Raw genomic sequence first — 14,467 nt, forward strand, 5'->3', positions numbered from 1 at the left:
GGTGCCATGTACTATAATTAACACTCACGTGGAACCTCCAAGACAATAGTTATTTCAATGGAAGAGAGACAATTTCAACTGACTGATTGAATATTCAAATCTCCTACACATCCAAAATATTAAAGAAAAATATCAAATAATAATAAAATATAATAACTTTTATATATATATATATATATCATCCCACATGCACATGCACCTGCACCTCGTCCATCCAAATCCGCGTCGCGTTCCTCCACCACAAATCCAAATCCGCAAAATCGTTAAAGTTTATATTTTCGGAAAATCAAACCCGATTTTTAAAATCCGAAAAATCTCAAAAAAATTCCTAAAATTCAAATAAAATTAAAATACCAAAAATACTCATAAATAATAAAATTTGGGGTGTTACAGTCCAGTTCACGTGTGTATATATATGTATATATATATATATATATTTGCGGATGTGGATTTGTGGTGGAGAGGCAGCAGCTGATTTGGATGGGACGAGTGCAGTGCATGTGCATGTGGGATGATATATATATATATATATATATATATATATATATATATATATATATATATATATATATACACACGTGAACTGGACTGTAACACCCCAAATTTTATTATTTATGAGTATTTTTGGTATTTTAATTTTATTTGAATTTTAGGAATTTTTTTGAGATTTTTCGGATTTTAAAAATCGGGTTTGATTTTCCGAAAATATAAACTTTAACGATTTTTAAAAATTAATTTAAAGACCACGTAGCAAAACTAAAAATATATTTGGAGTCTACGTATTTTTCTGAGTTTTCGGGAATTTTTTTCGGAATTTTTGGACCTCGTTTTCGGTCCCGAGGCAGAGTAAAAATTCAAAATTTTGTATTTCGAATCGAACCGGCCGAATCGAACCGGACCGGATCGGACCGGTCGAATCGGACCGGTCTCTTCTCTTTTTCTTCCTCTTCCTCCCGCGCGCGACGCTCTCCCCTTCTCTCTCTCTTTTCTCTCTCCTCCCCTCCCCTGCCGCCGGCCAGCCTCCCTGCGTCCTCCTCGCGCGCCTCCCGGCCCGGCCCGGCGTGCCGAAGCAGGCGCGCGCGAAGGTCCCCTGCGCGCGCCGCGCCGCTTCAGCTTCCTCGGCCAAATCCGGCCGATCCGGTCACCGATTGGACCGGGTCTTGTGTCCAAAACCATCTACTCGGCGAGAGCTTTCCATAGACACCAAGAACGCCGAAATCCATCGAGCGGATTGTCCGATTTTAGCTCGGGAAGATTTTAGCCCATTTCGACTTTTGGGCTAAATTTCTCGAAAACCGTGAATCCCACGAGGAAACCGAGGCCACCAGCACGCTCCATTCGTCGAGAGCTTATAGCGACATAAATTTTGAATTTTTCCGACACCGCTTTTGGTGGGTCCCACGAACCGCAGGTGTATTTTCGAGCATTAAATGAGCTTAGAAAATTCTGAAAATTTTATGTACTAACCCCGTGTAATGGGCCGTGTAGGTATCCTCAATTCGCGGAAATTCGGCGATTGATCGGTGCGCAAAATTAGGCGAACGGACAGATTCTGGAAAAGTCTCGGGTGGGCGAGGTTTTGGCTAGCCCCCATTGTCAAACGCCCAGCGTTCCCGAAGTCGGAATCGGCAAAGGTAACCGAACCTTGTTTTTCGTAATTTTCTAGTGCTTAAATAGGATTAAAAATCCATAAAATATTCGTGGTAGCTTAGAAAATTACGATTCTTTTGCAATAGCTTAGTAATATTACTAAGGACGCGGGGCAAAGTTTTATAATTTTAGAGCTTGTTTGGTCAGTTATTGCAAAAATGATAAATAATAATGAATAAATTGAAATTTTGCGTATTGTGATTGATGACTCGATTTGATGGGCGGGAGAGGCTGTGTGATATGATTGAACTGTTGATATATGGATTGTGAGTATAGAAGTGTGTTTTGAACCCTTTTGCAGGTTGGGTAGGTCCTAGGTATAGGGGAGACTCTGCCGGATTTTCGGCACGACTTAGGACGTAATTGGTCTTTTTCTTTGTTGTATTGAGTCAGATTGTATTAAATAAATGTAATATGATTGTCAGGTGAGCCGGGACAGCCTTCTTCCTCCGCCCAGCCGCCACAGTAATTTGTCGTCAAGTCTGTGAGTAAAATATTAATTTTAACTGTAATTTCGATATTATTATATGTTCAGCATGCCCATGCATCACTTATATGCATATATTTATGTAGTTAAACTCTAGGCACGAATTATGTTGCATTGATAACTGTTAATGTGCCATGAGTGTTGTTGTGGTAATTTGGAGCAGTGTGCGTGCGTTGGCGTGCGTGTGATGTGGTGTGGACTATGGATAGGACGGGTAGACACGGCTTGAGTTCTTCGCTGGGACCCGGTCCTTCGGGGTAGACACGGCTTGAGTTCTTCATTTGGGACCCGATTTGGTATTTAAGTGGAAGTCCGAAGTGAGTTCTTCACGGCACAGTTGGATTTAAGAGAGCTGTATAGGGGATCAGCTCCCATATACTATGAATGATGTTACAGGGTGTGTGAGTGCTCCAAATTACCTTTTTGATGCTATGATGTGAAAATGTTGTTTATGTTGCATTTCACTCTACAGGGTGCATTAGTTCAGATAGTTATAGAGATTATAGTTAAGATTGATATTTTACTCTACAGTCGACGCTCACTCTGTTCAAAAATTTTCTACAGCCACGGGAGGATATTTTGTTCAGGTTAACTGCTTTTCTACCTCGCAGTTGTTTATCAATATTGTGTAATTTTAATTACTCCTAGAATTCTGCATGTGTTAGCGATATTTATTTGAATTTGGTCCGTAATATTTTTATCATGTTGGACTGTAAACTTAAATATGTTATGCATGTTGATGGATTGGATGAGGAGCCGAGCTCCCATTTATTTTATGTTGATGAGTATGTGGAGGGTGGTGAGCTCCCCAATTGAGTATTTATTGTGTTTACTGGTCGGGTGAGTCAAAACTCCCGTTGGAAAGTCCATTTATGGCGGACTCTGTCCGCTTGTTTTCTTGAAATTGGGCCCAAATGGGCCTTAGAGTTGGGTTAATGAATAGTTAAGGCTTACTACGGGCCTCGGGGCTTTAGGGTGGCCAGTCTAGTCTTGGTCCGGCCCATAGGTTGGGTCGTGACAAATGTGGTATCGAGCTTAGGCTCCAGTTCTTAGGGAATGTTGTCTAAAGTGTTGGGAAAAGTCTAATAGGAGTCACATGCGGAAAAATAGGGTCCATATTCGCTCTTGCATTATCGTCTTTGCTTCTAGTTTACGCTTCATATATTGTATGTAAATATGAGTCTATAGAGTGTGCAATGTGCGATTTTGAATTTTGTGGGCTAATCTTTGCTGAATTTCGGAAAATGCGTAGAAGCGGGAGAGCGCCATCGCACGAGAACGGATGTGCCCGACGAGGTGTCGGCACAGATGAGGCGCCGCCAGGAGGCGGGGTAGGAGGCCTAGAGCTGCTCAAGTAGAGGAGCAGCCAACCCGATACAAACGATCCTTTATGGCACGGTCCCATGGACCCCATGGCGCTACTCTAGTCGATGCAGAGAACCATCGACATGATGGCTCGGTATATGGTCCATCCTCCACAGAAGCGATCCACCGCACCAAGAGAGGAATCTTACAAGCAGTTGTCACGACCCAACCTATGGGCGGACCGGCACTAGGACACAGGCCACCTAAAGCCCCGAGGCCCGTAGTAAGCCTAACTGTTCATTAACCCAACTCTAAGGCCCATTGGGCCCAAATTCAGAAAACAAGCGGACAGAGTCCGGCCATAAATGGACTTTCCAACGGGAGTTTTCGACTCACCCGACTGTAAACACAATAAACCATCCATTGGGAGCTCGGCTCACCCTCCACATACTCATCAACATAATAATAAATGGGAGCTCGGCTCCTCATCCAATCCATCAAAAGCAGACTTAAAATATTAAGTTTACAGTCCAACATGAATATAATATTACGGACCAAATTCAAATAATTACTCTAACACATGCGGAAATTCTAGGAGTAAATAAAATTACACAAATATCGATAAACAACTGCGAAGTATAAAAGCGAGTTAACCTGAATAAAATATCCTCCTGCGGCTGTAAAATTTTTGAACAGAGTGAGCGTTCGACTCGAGAGTAAAATATCAATCTTAACTATAATCTCAATAACTATCTGAACTAATGCACCCTGTAGAGTGAAATGCAACATACACAACATTTTCACATCATAACATCAAAAAGGTAATTTGGAGTACTCACACACCCTGTACTATCAATCATAACATATGGGGCGATCCCTATCTGACTCTCTTAAATCCAACTGGTGCCGGTGAATTACTCAAGCTCGGACTTCCACTTAATAACCAAATCGAGGGTCCCAATGAATTACTCAAGCGTGACTACCTCGAAGGATCGGGTCCCAGCGAATTACTCAAGCCGTGACTACCCCATCCTATCCATAGTCCACACCACATCACACGCACGCCAACGCACGCACACTGCTCCAAATTACCACAACAACATCCATGGCATATTAACAGTTATGAATGCAACATAAATCATGCCTAGAGTTTAACTAAATAAATATATGCATATAAGTGATGCATGGGCATGCTGAACATATAATAATATCGAAATTACAATTAAAATTAATATTTTACTCACAAACTTGACGATAAATTACTGTGGCGGCTGGGCGGAGGAAGAAGGCTGTCCCGGCTCACCTGACAATTATATTACAATTATTTAATACAATCTGACTCAATACAAACAAAGAAAAAGACCAATTACGTCCTAAGTCGTACCGAAAATCCGGCAGAGTTTTCCCTATACCTAGGACCTACCCAACCTGCAAAAGGGTTCAAAACACACTTCTATACTCACAATCCATATATCCACAGTTCAATCATATCACACAGCCCCTCCTGGGCCCATCAAATCAGTCATCTATCACAATACGCAAAATTTCAATTTAGTCCTTATTATTGATCATTTTTGTAAAAACTGCTCAAATAAGCTCTAAAAATTATAAAACTCTGCCCCGCGGTCCTTATAAATATTACTAAGCTATTGCAAAAAGAATCGTAATTTTCTAAGCTACCACGAATATTTTATGGATTTAAGCACTAGAAAATTACGAAAAAGCAAGGTTGGGTTTACCTTTGCGATTCCAACTTCGAACGCTCGGGATGCATGAAAATGGTGGGCTAGCCAAAACCTCGGTCCAATTCGGAGACTTTTCCGTGCAGTGCAATGGCGAATTTATGAACCAGTCAATCGAATTTCCGCGAATTGAAGAGACCCACACGAAGCCCAATAATAAGATATTAAACTCAGGGTGTTACATTCTTCCCCCCTTACAGAAAATTCGTCCTCGAATTTTACACAAGGCAGAATAAAGTACATGATTACACATTGAACAGATAAGGGTACTTGCTACGCATGTCCCGTTCTGACTCCCAGGTGCACTCTTCCACTGGCTGACTCCTCCACAAAACCTTAACCATAGGGATCTGTTTTGATCTTAGCTGTCTCACTTGGTAGTCCACTATTGTCACGACCCAACCTATGGGCCGGACCGGCACTAGGACCTGGGCCAGCCTAAAGCCCCCGAGGCCCGTAGTAAGCCTAACTGTTCATTAACCCAACTCTAAGGCCCATTTGGGCCCAATTTCAAGAAACCAAACGGACAGAGTCCGGCCATAAAATGGACTTTCCAACGGGGAGTTTTCGACTCACCCGACCTGTAAACATAATAAATACTCAATTGGGGAGCTCAGCTCACCCTCCACATACTCATATCCTCATAAAAATAAATGGGAGCTCAGCTCCCTCATCCAATCCATCAAACATACATATCATTATATGTTTACAGGTCCAACATGATAATAATATTACAGACCATAATCAAATAAATACTTCTAACACATGCGGAAATTCTAGGAGTAAATAAAATTACACAAATATTGATAAACAACCTGCGAAGGAAAAGCGAGTTAACCAAAAATAAAATCCTCCTGTAGCTTTGAAAAAATATTGAGCAGAGTGAGCGTTAGACTCAGAGAGTAAAATATCAATTTTAACCATAATCTCTATAACTATCTAAATCTAATGCACCCTGTAGAGTGAAATGCAACATCCACATCATTTTCACATCATAACATCAAAAAGGTAATTTGGAGCACTCACGCACCCTGTAACATCAATCATAATATATGGGAGCTGATCCCCTATCTGACTCTCTTAAATCCAACACAGTGCCAGTGAAGAACTCATTTCGGACTTCCACTTAAATACCAAATCGGGGTCCCAAATAAGAACTCAAGCGTGTCTACCCGAAGGACCGGTCCCAATGAAGAACTCAAGCGTGTCTACCCGTCCTATCCATAGTCCACACCACATCACACGCACGCCAACGCACGCACACTGCTCCAAATTACCACAACAACATACATGGCACTTTAACATTTATCAATGCATCAAAAATCGTGCCTAGAGTTTAACTACATAAATATATGCATATAAGTGATGCATGGGCATGCTGAACATATAATAATATCGAAATTACAATTAAAATTAATATTCTACTCACAGACTTGACGGTGGTCACCGTAGTGGGCGGAGGAAGAAAGGTATCGGCTCACTGACAATTTTATTACAATCATTTAATAAATTTGACTCCATACAAACAAGGAAAAGACCAAATCGTCCTAATTGCGTAGAAAATCCGTGAGTCTCCCTATACCTAGGACCTACCCAACCTGCAAAAGGGCTTAAAACACACTTCTATATCCACATATCCACAAATCAATCACGTCACACAGCCCCTCCTGCGCCCATTAAATCAATCATTCATCACAATATGTAAAATTTCAATTTAGTCCTTATAATTGATCATTTTTGCAAAAGCGCTCAAATAAGCTCTAAAAATTATAAAACTACGCCTCGCGGTCCTTAGAAATATTACTAAGCTATTGCAAAAGAATCGTAATTTTCTAAGCTACCACGAATATTTTATGGATTTTTAATCCTATTTAAGCACTAGAAAATTACGAAAAAGCAAGGTTGGGTTTACCTTTGCCGATTCCGATTTGAGAACGCGCTCGGGATGCGACAATGGTGGGGTAGCCAAAACCTCGATCCAATTCGGAGACTTTTCCGGTAGGTCTGTGCATCGGCGGAAATTCACAGATCCGGACAACTGTCGAATTTCCGCGAATTGAGGATACCTACACGAAGCCCAATAATAATATATAAAAAATCAGGGGTGTTACATTCTCCCCTCCTTACAGAAAATTCGTCCTCGAATTTTTACACAAGGCAGAATAAAGTACATGATTACACATTGAACAGATAAGGGTACTTGCTACGCATGTCCCGCTCGACTCCAGTGCACTCTTCCACTGACTGGCTCCTCCACAAAACCTTAACCATAAGGATCTGTTTTGATCTTAGCTATCTCACTTGGTAGTCCACTATGGCTACAGGTTGCTCCTCAAATGTCAAGTTCTCCTTTAGTTCTATTACATCCGACTGTAGTACATGAGAAGGATCGGGAATGTATTTCCTGAGCATAGAGATGTGAAACACGGGATGAACGTGAGAAAGGTTGGGTGGTAGCTCCAACCGGTAGGCAACTGCTCCAACTCTATCCGTAACCTCAAAAGGTCCAATATACCGAGGTGCCAACTTGCCCTTCTTTCCAAATCTCATGACTCCCTTCATTGGAAAAACCTTCAGGAATACATAGTCGCCCACTGCAAACTCCACATCCCTCCGTCTGGGGTCTACATAACTCTTACGCCTCTTTGAAAGTCAAGCTGCTCCTCGATTAAAGGAACTATCTCTGAAGTGTACTGCACTAGGTCTACATCATGCACCTTCGCTTCCCCCATTTCCGTCCTACACAGAGGAGACCTATACTTTCTTCCATATAGTGCCTCATAGGGTGGCATCCCTATACTGGAGTGATAACTGTTGTTGTAGGCAAACTCCACCAAAGCTAGCTGCTCATCCCATTGACCTCCAAAATCCAAAACACTCATGCAAAGCATGTCTTCCAGTGTTTGGATTGTCCTTTCGGACTGTCCGTCTGTCTGAGGGTGGAAAGCCGCATCAAGTTCAATCAGGTGCCAAGTGCCTCCTGCAACTTTCTCCAAAACCGAGAAGTGAATCGGGGCCCTCTGCCGATATTATGGAATCCGTAACTCCATGCAATCTGACTATTTCTCGAATGTAGAGCCGGGCGTACTGTGCCACAGAATATGTAATCTTCACAGGCAAGAAGTGAGCTGATTTGGTCAAGCGGTCTACAATTACCCATATCGAGTCATATCCTCGCGTGGTACGAGGCAACCCAGTCACAAAATCCATAGAAATCATTTCCCACTTCCATTCTGGGATAGGGAGCTCTTGCAACTTCCCTGACGGTCTCTGGTGTTCAAACTTCACCTTCTGACAAGTCAAGCACTTGGACACAAAGTCTGCAATGTCTCTCTTCATGCCATTCCACCAGTAGCTATCTTTTACATCATGGTACATCTTGGTGGAACCTGGGTGGACACTGTACAGTGTATAATGTGCCTCTCGCATGATTTCATTCCTGAGGTTGTCCACATCGGGCACACATATCCTAAAACCTTGCACTAGGGCGCCATCATTGGCAAACCCAAACTCACCACCTTCACCTTGCTGTACTCTTTCTATGATCTTCATCAATTGTTGGTCTCTGTGCTGGGAAACTCTAACTCTGTCCTTCAAGTCTGGCCTCACTGAAAAATGAGCCAACAATACCCCCTCATCTGAAAGATCTAGGACTAAACCTTGATCCATCAACTCATGTACTTTTTGAATCAACGGTCTCTTCTCTGCTGAAATGTGCGCCAACCGCGTAAGATTTTCTCGCTAAAGCATCTGCTACTACATTAGCCTTCCTGTGGTGGTACCGATGGTGCAATCATAGTCTTCCGTAAGCTCCATCCATCTCCTCTGTCTCAAGTTTAAATCCTCTCTGGAAGATGTACTTCAAACTCTTATAGTCGGTGTATATCTCGCACACTTCACCATACAGTAGTGTCTCCATTTTTAGTGCAAAGACTACACCGCCATTTCCAAATCATGGGTGGGATAGTTCGCTCATGCCTCTTCACCGCCTTGAAGCATAAGCCACTACTTTTCCATTCCGCATCAAAACACACCCTAGGCCAACTCTGAAGGCGTCACAGTACACGGTGTATCCTTCACCGCTCATAGGTAGTGTTAACACAGGGGCAGTGGTTAGACACTCCTTATCCTCGTCATTATAACTGACTCTATCGAGCTCTCTTCCTGTCCTTTGCATCTTATCCACTTCCCTTTTCCTATTTTTGGTATTGTTGGTATCTTTTCAACCTGTTGTACTTATTCCTTAATTTTAGTCATATCTCATCCTTACACCTTTTCCTTAAAAGACGTCTATCACATCATCAACTTTAACTTTCTTTTTATTTCTTAGTCTTATCTTGATTACTAGTTCCATTACTTCGAAAATTCTAACCTTACGGCTTACTCCTGCCAGCATATTCTTCACCTTTTGTAACACTTATAATTAACCATAGAAAATTCGTTTTTGTAACCCCTTTCCCAACTTAACTATCAGAACATTATCATTCCCTACCAGCCTTAGTAGGAAATTGCTCATCTTGGATGAATATGAGCCCCATAAACTATAAGTTCCATCTGAACTAACACGGCTGTAGGAAATATGTGTCATGCCTTAATTCCAAACAAGATACTTCACGTGTTCATTCTCCTTAATATAATCATATATACTGCCCATAGCTTTCTAAACTTCAACCTCAAATTACCCATCAGCAACAATTTCATCTATTGAAACTCATCCATAAATAGTACTTCATCTAGCTCATAGTTTAAAACAGTCGCAAGCCTTAGTAGCTAACTCAATTTAACTCCTGTCATTACTCTGTTCGTCCTTTCATACTTAATACTAGGTATGCACTTACTGTCATTCTCATATCAGGAAATTATGTATGAATTTGTGCCTACTAAACTCTCAATAACTAGGTCTCCTTGACTCAGTTTCTGTTCCTTATATAACCTTCTAGAACCAAAAGCACAAGCTAAACTTGAAAAGAAAGAAAATATCCTCTTATATTCAACTACACCCGATTGTCATATTATAACGTTTCACCTAAGTTTCTTGGTCTTTCTCTCCAAATTTCATCATCTCCTAGCACAATTATGCTCTACTTATAAGGTATCATCTGCATGAACCCTTTACAGTACCATTTTCCTTCTTGACATAATATTTTATAATTTATTAACTTTACTTATACTCGACCTATGATTCATATCTATCATCGTTTTTATTGTGCCCTTAACTTTTGTTGATTCCTGAAAGATTTCTCTCACTAATAAATTCTTCCAACACTAATTCCACCCTTATCTAGGGTCATTAATTTGATCCTTGAACTTTCTAGTGATTTATAACCATCCAGACTTGTCACTTTTCGTTCTACCCTACTATTGTCCTGTCGTTATTGCTTCACTACAAAGTGATTCTGTTGATCACACTAAAAATGTTTGCCTGACATTCATAACGAACCTCTAACTACCTTCTCACTATCTCAAAAGTCTAACCTAAAACCTATGTGTCATTATCTATCATTATTTTCCTCTCATCATACCTATTTGATCCCTTAGACTGACTTTTATTCAACTTACTGCTTACTAACTTCTCTTTCTCTACCTATTTAGGTAGTCCGCAATACCATCGCACACCTTCTAACATTTACTCATTATTATTGTATTCCATACCTCCATCACTTTTCTCACTAATGTGGTCCCATTTTGGGTTTTCCATCCTTGTCATTCTCCTTGCCAAGAATAACGCTTAGCCTATCCTATATCTTAACTTTGTTCCTTTTATTATGCGCTCTTTAGGTTGTCCTTTCATTTATTTCCTTTGTCTTACCCAAAATAGAACTTGACTATTCTATCCCTGGTTTCATTCTTTTTCCTAACATAATAGCAGTACTTGCTAACTATATCTTCGTAGTCTCTATCGCGTTATCATATGTCCTGTATACTCAGATTTGGTCCTTTGACCACTCTAGCTAGTACTTCCACTAGCATTTAGATTATATTGCATATGCAATCAATTGTCCAAACTTTTATTCTGCACTTTCTTTATCCATTGGCCTTCTGTGATTTATCTTCGCTAATTTATTACTCTTAACACTATTATAATTATTATTTTCCATGTTTACTCAACTAGCCAAAACTTAAGATTCCGGGCACCCAAACCTGTCATCCAATTCAAAGGACTTACATCCATCATGATCTGATTATATATGATTCCTATAATGGAACTTGTATCCTCTCCAGGATACCCGAGCCAACTACTCTCTACCACACTCTACAGTCCCATCTGGGACACTATTTCATAAGTCATCATTATCGCAATAACCTTCGATCCATTCTGAAAAGATAGGACTATATCCTAACTTGCTGCAACAAAGGTACTACATCTACCACCTTGCCAGAACCATGTCAAGTTAATGACTCTTTTATCATATCATAGCTCTATAAATCATCAATTCATAGTTTCGACCTTCCCTAGGTAGTAGGGTTGCACTTTACATCTTGCTAATACACACAAGGTATCCTATTCTCACTAAGTTCTAAGCAAAACGTCTGGCATTCTGCAAAAATCATCCAAAATTCCATACCAAGACTAGATGGCCTCACTCTATAGGTGTCACTTTTTACCTTGCATCTCGTCTGAAACCTCTGGTCTGTTGGCAACGCTTGATGTAACTCTAGCTCATGTCAGTAATCGAGTCACGGACTCTAGTTATCACCCAACTGTGACCTTTCAATATTCTAACTCTAGACTCTTAACCAAGAGTTCCCAACTCCTCTGCAAATACGTAACTCGCTCGCATAACTGCACCAAAACAAGCCATCACACACACCCACCTTATGGAGCACCAAGGGGATGCACGCAGCTCTACACAATAATCTCATGTCTGCATCAGAATCTGCAGCTACAGAGCGGACATCGAGAACATTGTATAGTTACTACGATACGCCCCGATGCACTAGGTCACCTAATTTATTATCTATCATGAATCTTCTATTATCACAAACTTATTCTCGACTGGTCATCTACTGATGACTGCCTGTAGTGGTATCCTCATCCTTATCTTGGGCAACTGTAATTTTATGAGTCACTTTTATGTACTCGTTTATTACACGAAATGGGCACACCATTTAAACCCATACAGACAAAAATATAACATTTCTTGGAGTACGTATCCTCATGATAGACCTCACACGCCTACTAACTCTATTTCACATTTCTATGTACTCCACGAAAATCAAGACACTAACCGAGGTAATCTTATATTTCCAAGTATAACGTAGAATCTAGAAACAAAGAATTACAGAAAAGACGAAATGTAATCCTATACTCCGCATGTGACTCCTAGTAGACTCTTCTCAACACTTAGATGATTTTTCCTATGAATCGAGCCTAAGCTCGATACCACATTTGTCACGACCCAACCTATGGGCCGGACCCAAGACTAGGACTGGGCCACTAAAGCCCCCGAGGCCCGTAGTAAACCTAACTGTTCATTAACCCAACTCTAAGGCCCATTTGGGCCCAATTTCAAGAAACCAAACGGACAGAGTCCGACCTGTAAACATAATAAATACTCAATTGGGGAGCTCAGCTCACCCTCCACATACTCATATCCTCATAAAAATAAATGGTGCTCAGCTCCCTCATCCAATCCATCAAACATACATATCATTATACGTTTACAGTGCATACTTGATAATTATTTTACACACGATAATCAAATAAATACTTCTAACACATGCGGAAATTCTAGGAGTAAATAAAATTACACAAATATTGATAAACAACCTGCGAAGGAGAAAAGCAGGTTAACCAAAAATAAAATCCTCCTGTAGCCTGAAAAAATATTGAACAGGAGTGAGCGTTAACTCGAGAGTAAAATATCAATTTTAACCATAATCTCTATAACTATCTAAATCTAATGCACCCTGTAGAGTGAAATGCAACATCCACATCATTTTCACATCATAACATCAAAAAGGTAATTTGGAGCACTCACGCACCCTGTAACATCAATCATAATATATGGGAGCTGATCCCCTATACAGCTCTCTTAAATCCAACTCAGTGCCAAGAAGAACTCATTTCGGACTTCCACTTAAATACCAAATCGGGTCCCAAATAAGAACTCAAGCCGTGTCTACCCCAAGGACCGGTCCCAAATAAGAACTCAAGCCGTGTCTACCCGTCCTATCCATAGTCCACACCACATCACACGCACGCCAACGCACGCACACTGCTCCAAATTACCACAACAACATACATGGCACTTTAACATTTATCAATGCATCAAAAATCGTGCCTAGAGTTTAACTACATAAATATATGCATATAAGTGATGCATGGGCATGCTGAACATATAATAATATCGAAATTACAATTAAAATTAATATTCTACTCACAGACTTGACGGTGGTCACTGAGGCGGGCGGAGGAAGAAGGCTGTCCCGGCTCACCTGACAATTTTATTACAATCATTTAATAAATTTGACTCCATACAAACAAGGAAAAAGACCAATACGCCCTAATTGCGTCGAAAATCCTACAGAGTCTCCCTATACCTAGGACCTACCCAACCCGCAAAAGGGCTTAAAACACACTTCTATATCCACATATCCACAACTCAATCACGCCACACAGCCCCTCCCGCCCATTAACTCAATCATTCATCACAATATGTAAAATTTCAATTTAGTCCTTATAATTGATCATTTTTGCAAAAACTGCTCAAATAAGCTCTAAAAATTATAAAACTCTGCCTCGCGGTCCTTAGAAATATTACTAAGCTATTGCAAAAAGAATCGTAATTTTCTAAGCTACCACGAATATTTTATGGATTTTTAATCCTATTTAAGCACTAGAAAATTACGAAAAAGCAAGGTTCGGGTTTACCTTTGCCGATTCCGATTTCGGGAACGCGCTCGGGATGCCTGACAATGGTGGGGTAGCCAAAACCTCGATCCAATTCGAGACTTTTCCAGAGTCGGTTCGCCGGAAATTCACAGATCCGGACAACTGTCGAATTTCCGCGAATTGAGGATACCTACACGAAGCCCAATAATAATATATAAAAAATCAGGGGTGTTACAACTATGGCTACAGGTTGCTCCTCAAAGGTCAAGTTCTCTTTTAGCTCTATTACATCCTGCCGTAGTACATGGGGAGGATCTAGGATGTACTTCCTGAGCAGGGAGATGTGAAATACGGGGTGAACGTGAGAAAGGTTGGGTGGTAGTTCCAACCGGTAGGTAACTGCTCCAACTCTATCAGTAACCTCAAAAGGTCCAATATACCAAGGTG

Source organism: Hevea brasiliensis, chromosome 15, assembly GCF_030052815.1.
Source record: "Hevea brasiliensis isolate MT/VB/25A 57/8 chromosome 15, ASM3005281v1, whole genome shotgun sequence".
Lineage (NCBI taxonomy): Eukaryota > Viridiplantae > Streptophyta > Magnoliopsida > Malpighiales > Euphorbiaceae > Hevea > Hevea brasiliensis.